We start from the raw sequence: 13716 nt of genomic DNA, 5'->3' as shown, positions 1-13716 counted from the left end.
TTTCTACTCATATCCAGGTGTTTATGAATATATTTCAAATATTCGTAATAGAAATTATATTCCTAAGATTAAGGTTATAGCCGATTCTTGGAAATATTCGTGCGTATGATTTCCGAAAATTGCGACTTACTTTTACCCTTTAAGGAACAAGGAAACCAAATGTTTAAATGCTATAATTAAACTCGGAATGTGTCGCCGATCTGGGCCAATTCTTTCTTAAGGCGTCGCCATCAGTTTCGTTTCTTGAAAAATTTTCCCTTTCTTAACATGTATGTCTTCCGTGAATATCTTAATCGTGGGTAGTTTCCTTTGAAACGCAATTCCTTTGGCGCCATTTCGAAAAAATAATGCTTTCGCGATCTTAATCATTACTGCACTGATTATAACTGTACGTAAAATAGAAAATGAAATTGATGTAAGAGCAATCGGAATAAAAGCCATTTTTTTGTTTTAAAAGCAAAGTGTTTTTAAGCTTATGTTGTGTGATGGTAATGCCCTATCATCGATTTGATTTACTTTGGTTACGAATCTGCATGTAAAAGCTTGCGTGTGCTATGTTCTTGCCCCAAGTTAAAGCCGATATCATGAGTTTTGCACTTTCGCGAAAGTGCGCGCAGTCGAACGGATGGTTATGCTTAAATCAATTTGGGATTTGGTAGCGATCAAAATTACATATAATAGGGAACTTGAGGCTCTATATAGCTGAGGCGTCCCGTTGTTTGTTGCAAAAATTGTGACAAGATGAATATACCTCAATGGCTGCGAACATTTTTTTTATGCAAACACCTGCGAGGAAAAATTAAGTCAGAAAAAGAAACAAATGTTTTGTGTCGAACAAAAATTACATTATATGAAGTTTTATTAATTTGCTTTTTCTTTTTTCTTTCGTTTATATTTTTCGTATTATTTACAGACGTCTACACGTAATATGTTAGTTTGTCTACAAAAGTTCTCTATTTCTGCTTATGTCATGAGTCAGCTTTCAAGCCTACATTAATTGAAAGACACTTGAATTTATTGTGAAACATTTCCTTTGTCAATATTGCTTGCAACATGACACAATATATATATATATATATATATATGTATATATAAGTTTCAAATCTCTATATGCGCTTGTGTTGTTTCGCGTTAAGCGAATGCATTCAACTGTTTATTTATTCGTTCTAAGCGATCAAACCGTAAAAAACAATTAAACGTATAATATGTAAAATATATGTACTACTGTAAGGTAAGGCTTTTTTAATTTAAATGGCCCGGTTATATCCAAACGAGTAGGTTTTATTTCTTCTTACCTCGGCAGCAACTTGGTTTGACAGGTGTGCGAATTTCATGCAAATATCCTAAATAGTTAATGGGTTATGCTTGTTTACTTTCATTTAAAAAAACTCCATTTTCCGATAGGGTCTTATCGCTTCTATGAAATCATAACTCCAGAGCAATTTTTTCACTTTCGAAAATAGTCAAAACTCAATCAAATATGACGTGTTTGGACCGATTTAAAGTGCATTCCTTGGTGTTTTTCGAAGGACCAGCACCACCGAACCGCGTTCGAGCATATACTCAATATTATAAGACCTTAAACGAATTGTGCCTGGTTTTGGCAATGTCTCCAATTGTCCGTTCACTATATTTGAGTAACAGATAACTGGTGCGCTCATCGTCGGAAATGCGTTTCGACATGTTCCCCCTTCCCTTTTTTTAAACAGCTTATATTGAACAAAAAACGCCCACTTTGGACAATGAAGCGTTAACAATTTTTTTGCAATTTTTTGAGCCGATTTGCGTTATTGGAAAAACTTTTATTGTTGTAGGTTTTCCGTTAAATCTTTTCATTAATTTTAAGAATTGAAAAATTGCCTTCGAACCATTTCTGAACTGTCGATGTACGAGGATCGTTGCGATGACATTTGACAAATCAACACTGTGAGATCGATTTTCCGATACATGCACGGATTGAATCACGAAAGTGCATGGAAAAGATCATGAATTTTTAAACAAAGTTTTTCTGAGTATTGGTAATGATTTTTACACGCTGACGGTATGCGAAGAAGAAGACAATCTGCCTCGTCTGCTCAGCCTGTATGGAGGAGGAATGGGCGAATAAACTCTTTAACCATAACGAGCAGCAGTTTTCGCCGCTTTTTTGGACTGACGGTGTAACGAATCCTTTTCTTTTTCTTTCTGGTTGACGTAAACTTAATGCCTTGTACGTGGTTGGCGTTAACTATTCATCGGAATGATGCCGCCTGTGAAGCAGTCATCCAACCGTAAGATATATAGATTTTTTTAACATCACATTTGTTGTTGAAAAACCATGTATGAAATACACATATATTAATAGCAAGTATGTAAGTTTTGCATGCACTATTTATTGCAAAATCTTCCTAGGGGCTTGATCGGCAATGCGGTTTCATTAGCTATTTGGCTTTTGTTAGTTCACAATGGGCAAACAACGACAGTACATCTGATGCCAGACCAGGCTTTAAAGCCTTTGCAATATCGTAGTTAAAACAAGTTTTGACATTCTCTGCTAAATTGAAAAAAAAAAGAAGAAAAAGAAAAGAGCAACCAAAGTCCAACTACGCTAATGAAGTGTGAACTATTTGTTTGGAATTTTTCTCGAAAAACTCTTTATTGTTACCGACCCACATGCCTTCAACATGTTATGTAAACATGTTATATGCGTGCGAAAATCATGGCAGTTTAACGCTTCATATCGTATCTTATGGGTTTTGTTTTTTTATCCAGAAACCAATTAATTAATACATTTATCACGAATGCTTTTTTTTCTTCCTTTCATAGATTACATTAACGACTTACATGTGTGTCCATAAGAGAGAGAGAGAGAGAGAGAGACAGAGAGAGAGAGAGACAGAGAGAGAGAGAGAGAGAGAGAGAGAGAGAGAGAGCCTATTACGCTGAAGTAACCAAAAGTTATATTTAAACCAACAAAAAAAAAAATAAAAATAAAATAAAAAAGACACAAAGCAACAAAGAAAAAATTGGAATTAAATAGCTGTCAGTTAATTGACAAACAATGCCCAATTAAAGGAATTTAAAAGGAAAATTTCGATAAGTTTTAAATAATCCGTTATAATAAGAGGTGATCATATGTATAAATGTGTTTTTGATGTGTGTGCGCTTGTGTGGGTTGTTATTAGTGCCAAGAACATTGTTAATCCTTTATATTTACTGTCAACGATGTTCACTAAGCTTTTCTTATCAGATACTTGGAAATCTCTTGAATCATTTGAAAGAATAATAATAAAAACAGGAAAACAATTATCGTTACATAGTCTTAAGGCGAATCGTGAATACTCATCTTGCTCAGTCTGCTTTAAAATTGCGCCTATCATTGCATAATTATGAAGTTATTGTTGCACATTTGTGGCAAACTCTTGTTTCTTACCCCCCCCCCCCCCCCCTTGGGTAAGGTCAACTTTTGAATTTTTCTTATGAAATTACATCGAATGGAGCAATTTTTTACTGTCTGTTGTTGTTTCAACTGACGTCTGTAATCTTAAATGCAGCCAGTAACTGTATATAAGTGAAATTTGGTTAAATATTTTATGTTTACAATATTCGTTAGAAATTTATCTATATATCTGAGGCACGATATATCATATATCATATTCAAGTTAATAAGAGTAGCTTTGTCCGCATTCTATTTGAAATGAAAAATGATTTAAGCATAATTAACTCGGAGCGTTACAAAGGGGATGACCAATCTAATATACGCTTATACTCTAGTGATGCGTTCCTTTAGTCCTCTATAGTCGAGTTACTTTCTTTTTCTGTATCTTTCAACTCTTGTCATTACATTGGGATGCCGTTCTTGTATACTTTAAGCTGCACTTATAAATGCATTTATTTACCTGTATTTTTGTATTTGCTATTCGTGGCTCGTTTATATATATATATATATATATTGCTATCAAGTATTGCGCTCTCTTCTTCTTTCCTACATAATAGTTATTAAGAATATAATTTTTGCCGGTATTAACTTGATTATCAACGAAAATATCGCGATCTTTTATGTATTTCATCTATATATTATATATATATATATATATATATATATATATATATATATATATATATTTATATAGCCTATAATAGTTAAATCTTACTGTGGGCCACGAAAATTGTAAATCCTAATGAAAACCCTTACCACAGAAGGTTAAACTTCTTCTAATCGGAATATTGAATGGAAATGTGTGGCAAATCCTTGCACTCATCTGTAATTAATTCACTCTAACTCTGTTTGCATATAATTTTTCATTTAATATTTTCTCTTATTTCCAATCTTTCATATTATGAAAGCGATTAAGAGACATTTGCTTTTCTTTCTTTTTCTGTTTTTTTTTTTTTTTTTTTTAACTTAATAACGTTCACAATTCGTTCCCAATTATTCGTTTGTGTTCACCGTGCATGCGATCATGATGTAAATAAAATTTGTTATGTGCTCAGTTGATATATATCTGATAATTTTGCCATATTTGTTTTATTTTCACATTCGTATACAAATTCTCCTCCACATTCACTATTAAAAACGTTTGAAAACGACGTGTTATTGCAGCTTTTAGTTATGGTCATAATACAGTTTCATTTAAAATGCCCTGAGCATGATGTAAGTAAACCTTTTAACTACAAACACAAAGCAACCACTACTCTTTTTCTAGGAAGATATCTTATCTCTCGCAGTCTGCTAAGCAAAAATAAGAAAAGGAATCATTAAAGTTTGCTTAATTCATTGTTTTTTTTTGTTTTGTCTTGTTGTTTTTATTGCGTTCACATTTTGTCATCAGGCATCTTTTACTTCTCCCACTATTGGGGCTTTACGGTAATTGTTAGATTTCTACCGCAGCGATAATCTTAAATTATTTAACAAATGAAACGACCAGATACAATAGAATTATTTTAAGATATTTCCTCATAATGTTTTCCTTTTATTTTTAATAATAATAGATTTGTTGAAAAGTAACGGGATCTGCTTGCATTTGTTCTATTAAAAAAAAAAAGTTTTCGCCTAAGAACTAAGAACTTTTTCTTCTATTCGTATATACGTTATACACATTCATTTCAATTGATCGGCACATGAGCCGAGAAACACAAGTAAAACTCTGGTTCAATAGCTTGAAGGTCTTCACCTGTAAAGTCTCTTTGCGTTGATAAGATTACATTAAAGTTTACATATAGTGACAATAAATAATTGCAGGCAGTGGCTGCATACTCCTAAGCTCTTGTGAAATTTCGTCACGGGAATTTGTTGCTCTTAGACTTATTGCCTCACAATTAATTAATATATGGATATATTGCTCCATATAGACGAAGATTAGTTTCTCCTTAACTGTGGACGGTAAAAAATGAAACAATTTGTGATGCACTCTAATACCGTCTCAAGTGTAATGAATATGGTGCGACGGGTCGAATCATCAAGGAACGCCCGGATTCTTAATGGCCCCGTAAAGTCAGGGAGTGACGGCACCCAGGGAGAGGTAAAGCAAGCACGAACGATGTAAGCGATATCCCGTAGCAACCAGCGGTGCTCGAATGTCGAAAGATTAGGTTCGATCCTCTGAGAGATCTTAGCAAAGACAATAGGCGCCTTCAGGTACATCGAAATCCATCTCCATCATGCTAAAGCTACCGCTGCGTTTCATCTTTCCGAAGTTCTCTGAGATTCAAAAACGAGAGTCTGCATTTAGCTTTCACCCGCGCAACAAGATCCATAAGTTGGTTTCAATTTTTAACGCTTACTGGCGATGATATAATCGCCTGCCCATTTTCATAGATTATACTTGGGGGAATTGATGGCGGTTTGGACTGGGATACCATGCCCCAATGGAGATCGACGCGTAGTCAAAACCCCCGCTTACTCTCCATCGGAGGCAGAGATACTCATGAGGATTGTTGGCCTATACTGCTAGTCCAGCAGACTGAACTGACGCCAACGCCCACCAGATAGTCTGAGACAAATCAAATGACAATTCTAGAGCTATAGGAATACTTTTCTAGAAATATAATTAGGAACACTTACTTAAGTTTCTATGACTTGGAGTGAGGTGGAGGTGAAGTGAAGATCTCACGGTCAGGCCATTAACACGTACAATTCAATATTGTGGCTGGCGCGTAGTCATTCAGAGATACCAAAAATAAAAAGTGGGAATCATTCAGTTTTCTCCTTTTTCGAAATCGCAAACACGTCCCTGCATTATCTCAACAGCATGGAGTAAATTGATCTTTGAATGAAGGCGCTCTATTCAAACACACAATAGGTCCTCAAAGATAGCTGCCCATCGAAGAAAGAACAACGGAGAAATCGAAAAGCTTAAGAAAACGTGGATAGACAATCCTAATTATTATTACGTACGATCCGAAGCAGATTTTATCTAGAAGAATGAGGAAGAGCGAAGAAATTTAATAAAAGTTTAAATGAAGTATGTTAACGGGCGCAAAAAGAGAGTAAAGAGAAACAAGAAACTCTGAAATGAAAAGGAGAAATGAAGAAAAGATTCGCTAATAACTAATAGCTCGCGTGATATCATTTCTTTTTTTAGTGACATGATTTAAAATTACGTAGACGGTGAGACGGTTAAAAAGAACATAAACTTAAGTAGCGATTATTTGTAGAGTGCAACAAATTGGAAAAATTAGATCTGAAGAAGAAATATATATATATATATTTAAAGAAGCTCTTAAGGTAACGGAGAGAGTTTAGAGAGAATTTAAAATGAAGCAGAGATGAAAAAAAATTCAATAAATAAACTTTGGGGAAGAAATACTATGATAGCTTGAAGCGTTGAACCGGACAACTGTAGAGATTAAAAATAAGTCGAAACCGTAAGTAGCGTTGAAGCGAAAAGACTCAAGTCCAAAGTAAGGGGATGCCATCACAAGAGCATTTTAAATAGAGAAGTTTGTAACGAGTAGATGAATAACGCGTTCGCGAATTTAACAAGAGAATACGCATCATTTTTCACATGGAGTGAATTTAGTTGTAAAAAATTCTAAATCTATCGACCAAAAATGGTAAAAAGAATTTTAAGAAAGCAGCTCTACGCAAGCATCTTTGTTTGCCTTTTTTGTTTTTGCTGTTGCTATTGTTTTCCTAATTAATTTAAAGAGATTCTGAGGCAATGCTACGAGTCGCAAATAGTAAAAGAATTCGTAGCCAGTTCTGCAATAGAGTGCAAGTAAATTTAAAAGAAAAAGTTTTAGCAAAGATACTTTCTTCGTTTAATGAGAATTGGGGGGATTGGACAAAACAACCAGCTTGACGCCCTCAAAAGTCTAACTATCCATAAAATATTGTTCCTCCTTCAGCTGAATATAGGCAGAATCAGTTTAATCAACCCAAGCGTCTTAGTATTATTTATAATATACAAGTGTTTCGTGTCAACCGTTGGATGCTTCCAGACAAGAAGAAGAGTTTCTGAGTTTCGACAGATGATCTATTCGCTATTGAAGGTGCTGTCGACTCTATTAACGTTGTCTTGTTGTTGTTAGGCTTACCTCAATTAGATTCGTTTGTCTCTTCAGTAGCGAGAATATTCAATGATTTTCGACACGAAATGAGTGGAATGTGGAACATCATGTGTGCGGCCATTTGAATTCGGGTTGCGAGTACCGGAACTTTTCACTTAACGTTGTACAAGAAAAGTTGAACAATTTTTTGTTTATACGTCATTAACAATATCTATAAATATCTATAATGTTTATGTGCGACCTCAATGTTAAGCAAATGTTTTTAATTAAATCGAACTCGATTGAATCGCAAGAGTTGCAGGTTTATCAAAAATTAAGTTTCATTTAGTTAGAAAAAAACATCTAATTAAGTACTATAGACATCACGATTTTTTATGAAATCAAGTTTTATTTTTCTATTATATAATCTTTGTACGGGGCATAAATACATGCATTTAAAATTTTATTAAATGATATAATAATAGCAACAATAACAAAGTTTAACTTGATGTCATGATCGCCATAGTGAAAAGAATAAACATTAAAATCATCAGAGTATTATGTTAAGAGGGTTTACATATTCCATTAACTCCTCTCTTGCCTCTTGCCTCTTGCCTCTTGCCGCAGGTTATATAAACAATATTAACAGCTACTGGCCCCAAAAATACAGCAAATTGTTTTCACCTACATTAAGGCATGATAGAATTATTAAATCAAAATGCATAACCTTGACTCTTGTTAAACACAATACAAAAACATAAATTTATTATCTTTGAAGGCTGAATGTTGTTGACAGCAGTTTAACACGAATTTGCTTTTTTAAGTTTCGATTGCTGAAATAGAGAAAAAAAAGTGAAAAAAGACGTATTGAATAGAAAACAAAAAAAAAATTATATACACAGCTTATGTCTAAATATAAAATTATATCTCATCCCTAGCGTTTCTTTACAAGACAACATACAAAGCACACAACACAAGATAACCGTTATATTTGGCCTTAAAGGAATCTCTAGCTATTGCTATCATCAATTTTTATACGCTTTGCTTGATATCAAGATGTAAGACGATTCATGCAGTCAACATATCGATCTTCTATCGTTTCTCACATATTGTCGCCGTAGACTTTTTTTAATTTTCCACATATTTTTACAGCATGTTGCAGACAATTGTACAGTATTGTATAGTTCGAGATGACATGTGTTTGTTCTCGACCTTGGACTTACTTTTTGAGTTTTCTTGCGATGATGGACTTGAACCCATTTACCGATTTTCCTCATTTTTTGCACGTATCCTAATATGAAAGATGGAAAATACGTGACATCAAGTTTCATTCGTTGGAAAAATTTCGGAAATCATCGTCGTAGGTTGAATGTTTCTAGGTTCAAAGCTCGACTAAACTGTGAATACATTTCAAAATGCTCGAAAAATTTGAAAATAGTTGATTGGTGAAATTGCCGACTAAATTCCATGTCTGAAGCAATCAAATACCAGATGATTTATAAACGCCTATAATTCGCGCAGCTTCGTGCGGACACACCTTTTCACTGATGTGTATGCAACGATAAGAAAAAGTGAAAACCTGAAAAAATTACAATCAGTGATCAACGATCAACGACAACTGACACGTAAGCGGGCTAAGGAAAAACGTGATGTTGCCGTGAGCCGTGAGTCTCCTGAAAGATTGGCGATACCTCTGTACGCGTGAATAACGCTCTTTCGACGTGTTTCTTGAGAATCTCTCTGCCAATTCTTGTACAGGCCCGACAGGCTACTACTTTGAGTGAAATACATTGATTTTTCTAAACTCTCAGGCCTTTATTCTCATTTCGGAAACGTTTCGTTTGATGTGCCATTGGACTTGTTCACTCAAATGTTGACTTTAACTACAAAAAAATGTATAGGCCAGCGTTAAAACACTAAACTAAGAATAACACAAACTTTAAGCTCGTAAACTAAAAAACTATGCAGTTATTTTTCAAGTGTCGGCCGATTTAGTTCGAATAGGTCTAAAGTAATAAGAAACGATTTGAAGGCATTCTGAAAGCATTTGTTCCGTTATTCATATCGGTCAAGAATATATATAATGTATCTTATCGGATCTTCGATCAAGGCATTCCGAATATGTAATCTAATCTAATCTAATCTAAACTAAAATACTTGCTGTCGTAAGTGTGAAAACTTTGAATACGCAAACCGTCTATAACTTTGTTAATAGTTATAACTTAAGCTTTGGTCTTAAGACTTTTGAATATAAATCAATTCAATAAATCTTTATCTATAAAATACAATGAATTCAATTGTTTTCAACTATTTGATTGTTTTGTCGATAAATAGCAAGAAAACATCAAATTCTGCCTTCAAATGTGCTGCCATGTTAGACGTGATTTCTTTGTGCGCCAATAATGGTGGGAATCTAATCTAATTGATAATTATAGTTTTCCATATTAGTGTGAAAACGTTGAATAGAAGGTGATAGCGAGAGAGAGAGAGAGAGAGCGAGAGATAGAAAAATAAATATAAAAACAGTACATAGTCTGAGTTATGATGAATGCTAAGTTTTTTATTTATAGTCTGTGCAGCATTATTGAAAATAATCATAAATAAATCTTAAATAGATTTCCATGGTTGAGAGGTGCAATTGCATTTGTTTGGCAGCAAGATGATGATGGTGAGGGATGTATGTTTGTATGTGTGCGAGCGTAAAATGGTGTCTACGACAAACTACGGCATTAGACATTTTACATTAGACATTGAATATACCGTTAAAATGTTTCAACACCTACGCATAATTGTTATGCTGACTGCTTTTCAAGTTATTTACTTATGTGCATATATACAAATATATATATATATACGTTTTATATGTATATATAATTATGCTTTGCATTATGTTTGGATGTTAGGAAGTGTGAAAATTTATGGTGTGGCTTACTTGCATAAGTTTCGGCTACAGTTATGATAGTTTGCCTAATAAGGTTTTATAATCGGCGCATAATTGAAACGCTGCTAACGAGCTTTTGTCGTTGTACAGTCAAAGATGGAAGTTCACAGACACTCATGAACTTTTCAATATAACGCAAAAGACGACGTGAAATGGCAAAATCATTTAAATCCTCATCTATTAATCTATATATTACATATATATACATACATGCAGACAATAATCCTTTTGGCTGGTCTTCCGATAAATAGACCTATTGATTGTTTAAGCAATATGCTATGCCTCACTTGATCTGGAATGTGAACTTAACGGCTCTAATTAATCTTTGTTACTTTTAGCTTTTTTTTTTTTTTGAATTTTTTGTTATACTTTTAAGCCACGGATCGTTTCAGTAATAATACTTTAATATTTCCCTGTCTGACATTGCGACTTTCTTGGTTGAATTCCTAAATTTCTAATTCGATTTTTGGAATCTCTTCACTCTTCTGAAAGCATTTGCAACATGCTCGCATGACGTTGAGAAGTAATGCACAAAACGTTAATCGTTACTTTTCGCTTTCTAAGCTTTTTTTAACCTTTTTCTTTCGAGCCTAGGGGTTTTGCTTTCTAATAAATAGGCGAAATTTTATGTAAATACGATTTTTTTTCTTCTTTTTATACCGGCAAAGGGATAAATGTACACTTATGCGCCTCACTGTATATTTATAGATTTTAAAAATACAAAACCGAAAAAAACAGAAACCAGAAAACGCTAACAGCGGCAAAAACAACAATATTACTCATAATGTAAAATAATTAACCACATGATTTATATAAAATTTTGGCAAAGTTGCGCGGGAAGGTCTTACAGTTTAAATACAGAGTTTATGCTCTCAGTGGATTTGTGTCTTAAGCCGTTTGTTTGAATTGTTCCCCTGATTAAATAAATGTTAATGAAAAATTTAAACATTTTTATATTTGTTCAGTAATTTATTAATGTCTATTAATATATTGTGTGAGATTATTTTTGCGCGTTCGCTCTTGCAGTACGTGTGTGGGGGTTAAGCATATTTCGCGCTAAACTTATAATATAGCATATAAGTTGAATAAATCAATAAACGTCTATTTGTGCTTGTGACCGTTTAGCATTGTGTGTACTACCTAAAGTACATTAATTTATTCGCATCAGTAATCGCTTTTCTCCTTTTTTTTCAAAATTTTCCCACTAAATTTTTGATTGTACCCATCAATGAAGAAAGGGCAAAACGCCCACGAAGTTTATGTATATTCTTAACCAGCATAAAATCTTCAATTGATTTAAGTATGTCCCTCTGTCCGTCTGTGTAATGCCTAGTGTAAACATTCTTCTGGCCGCAAAAATGAAGCTATTGACTTCAAATTTGACGGAAACGTTCTAAGTTCTTGCAGGTAGCTTGCTATTGAAAATTCGCTCATTACTCATAAACCAAATAGCAAATAAATGTACAAAAATTTGATCGTATATTCCATGGGTGTTGCTGTAGCATTTGTGTAAAAGAATTGACGAAATTGACCACGCCTACTCTATATAATAGTGTATCAAAATTTTAATGTGTTTTCAATGCCTTTGTAATGCGCAAAAACAAGCTACAAAAAGCTTTTAAACCTTCATATCCGTCTGTTCGTCTGTCCATCTGTCTATTTGCGCAACTTTGTAGTAGTAGTATAGTGTAGTATTTGTAGTAAACATCCCTTCTAATTGACCTAAACTTTTTAAAGGACACGCCTACAATTCCCACACGCCTTTACAACGAAAACGTTCATTCTGAAAATAGAGGAAATCAACTGCGTCCACTCCATGAGAATGTTGTTTTTTTACTTCTTTTGTCTATTTTGTGATTAACCGGTGTTGGGTATAAAAGATTCGGTCCTGACCGAATTTAATTTTCTTACTTGTTCTTTTTTTATTGTTCTGATAACAGTGATAAGTACAAAAAATCAATTCTAGGCGAATAGAATGTTATTTTTACTATATTTGTTTACGTGTGTGTGTGTGTGATTATTCGAAAAAGAAAATTACTTTTTTTTCTTTTCCTTCTTACTGATAAATGCATAAAATCTGAAGTATTTATTCTATGAAGGAGGTCAGAGGTTATCGGGCGCCGTGGCTTAGTTGGTTAAAGCGCCTGTCTAGTAAACAGGAGATCGTGAGTTCGAATCTCGCCGGGGCCTTTAGTCGATGCGTTGCTTTCCTTTTCTTTTTTTTTTTTTTTTTTTGAGCAATTTATTTATTTTGTACTTTTCTTTTTTCTGAAATTTAGTAAAAAAATGAAGTGATTCGTGCATATGAACATACATATATACTATAAGTTATTATCTTCGAAATGTCTTAGAATAAGTATTATTTATTGTCTTGTTTCAGTTATGATCGACACAAGTAATAATTTGTATGTATGTCCCTTCGGTTTACTTCTGATATTTATGCCGAATATAACTTTCCTGCCAATATTTTTTTTTTGTTTACGACTAAGGCTTCTCAGAGAACACAACTCTCTCGTTCTTATAAATATATGAAAAGCAAATTTCACTTCAAATATTTAAATTTATCGTAGATAGTAATGCTTTCCTATAAATTTTTCACACTTAGTAGTTGGCTGATAATCCATTTCATGTGGAATTATATTAATTTCAAGGACAGCTAACTCTCAATAGGTTTCAAAGAGAATACATAACATGATAAAGACCACCACCATATGAACAACATGAAGGAAAATTTCATGAGGAAATTTCGTAAGTTGGTAAACCGCACTTCATGTCACTTGTCGTTGTAGTTCACATTCAACCTAGAAAGACTAGAGATCATATCAAATCAATCATTCACTTATGGGTCATTCTGCCCGATTGTGTCATACACATTCTTTGCGAGCTTCTAACACAGGGAAACGAAGGAGGTTTCTCCCTATGGCATATGCATGTCGTTTTGTTTGTCTTCAATTAAGGCCCCAGTTAACCACTTTCATCTCTTTCGATTTTATCCTATTTTCTATTTCATTGTTGTTTTTTCTGTTGCCTCTTGTAATGAGAGAAGCGTTGTTATCGATAATTAAATTTTTTTTACTTTTTTCAACGTTTGTTTTACATGCAACCATTTTTTAACATGGCGTTTGCTTAAAAAGTAACAGATGGTTTACACAAAACAAATTTCTTCTAAAATAACTTTAGAATAAATGTATTTAATATCACACACACACACATTTAGAAAATTTATAAACCCTATTAAAACCTTTTTAAGAAAGTTTTTACCATAAAAATGTAAAAATCTCGTTGTCCTCTCACTAACTGCAAAC

The 13716-nt window shown here is 33.6% G+C and overlaps 1 non-coding gene across 1 annotated transcript; it reads left to right on the top strand.

Moving 5' to 3' along the window:
* Window positions 1–12527: 12527 nt before the first annotated feature.
* Window positions 12528–12601, top strand: Trnat-agu. Its single transcript has one exon. It is a non-coding gene; the product is annotated as a tRNA-Thr (tRNA).
* Window positions 12602–13716: the final 1115 nt, after the last annotated feature.

This window comes from Glossina fuscipes, unplaced genomic scaffold (assembly GCF_014805625.2).
Source record: "Glossina fuscipes isolate IAEA_lab_2018 unplaced genomic scaffold, Yale_Gfus_2 1, whole genome shotgun sequence".
Taxonomy (NCBI): domain Eukaryota; kingdom Metazoa; phylum Arthropoda; class Insecta; order Diptera; family Glossinidae; genus Glossina; species Glossina fuscipes.
The sequence above is the reverse complement of the archived record's forward strand: the minus strand, read 5'-3'. Positions and strand labels throughout refer to the sequence as shown.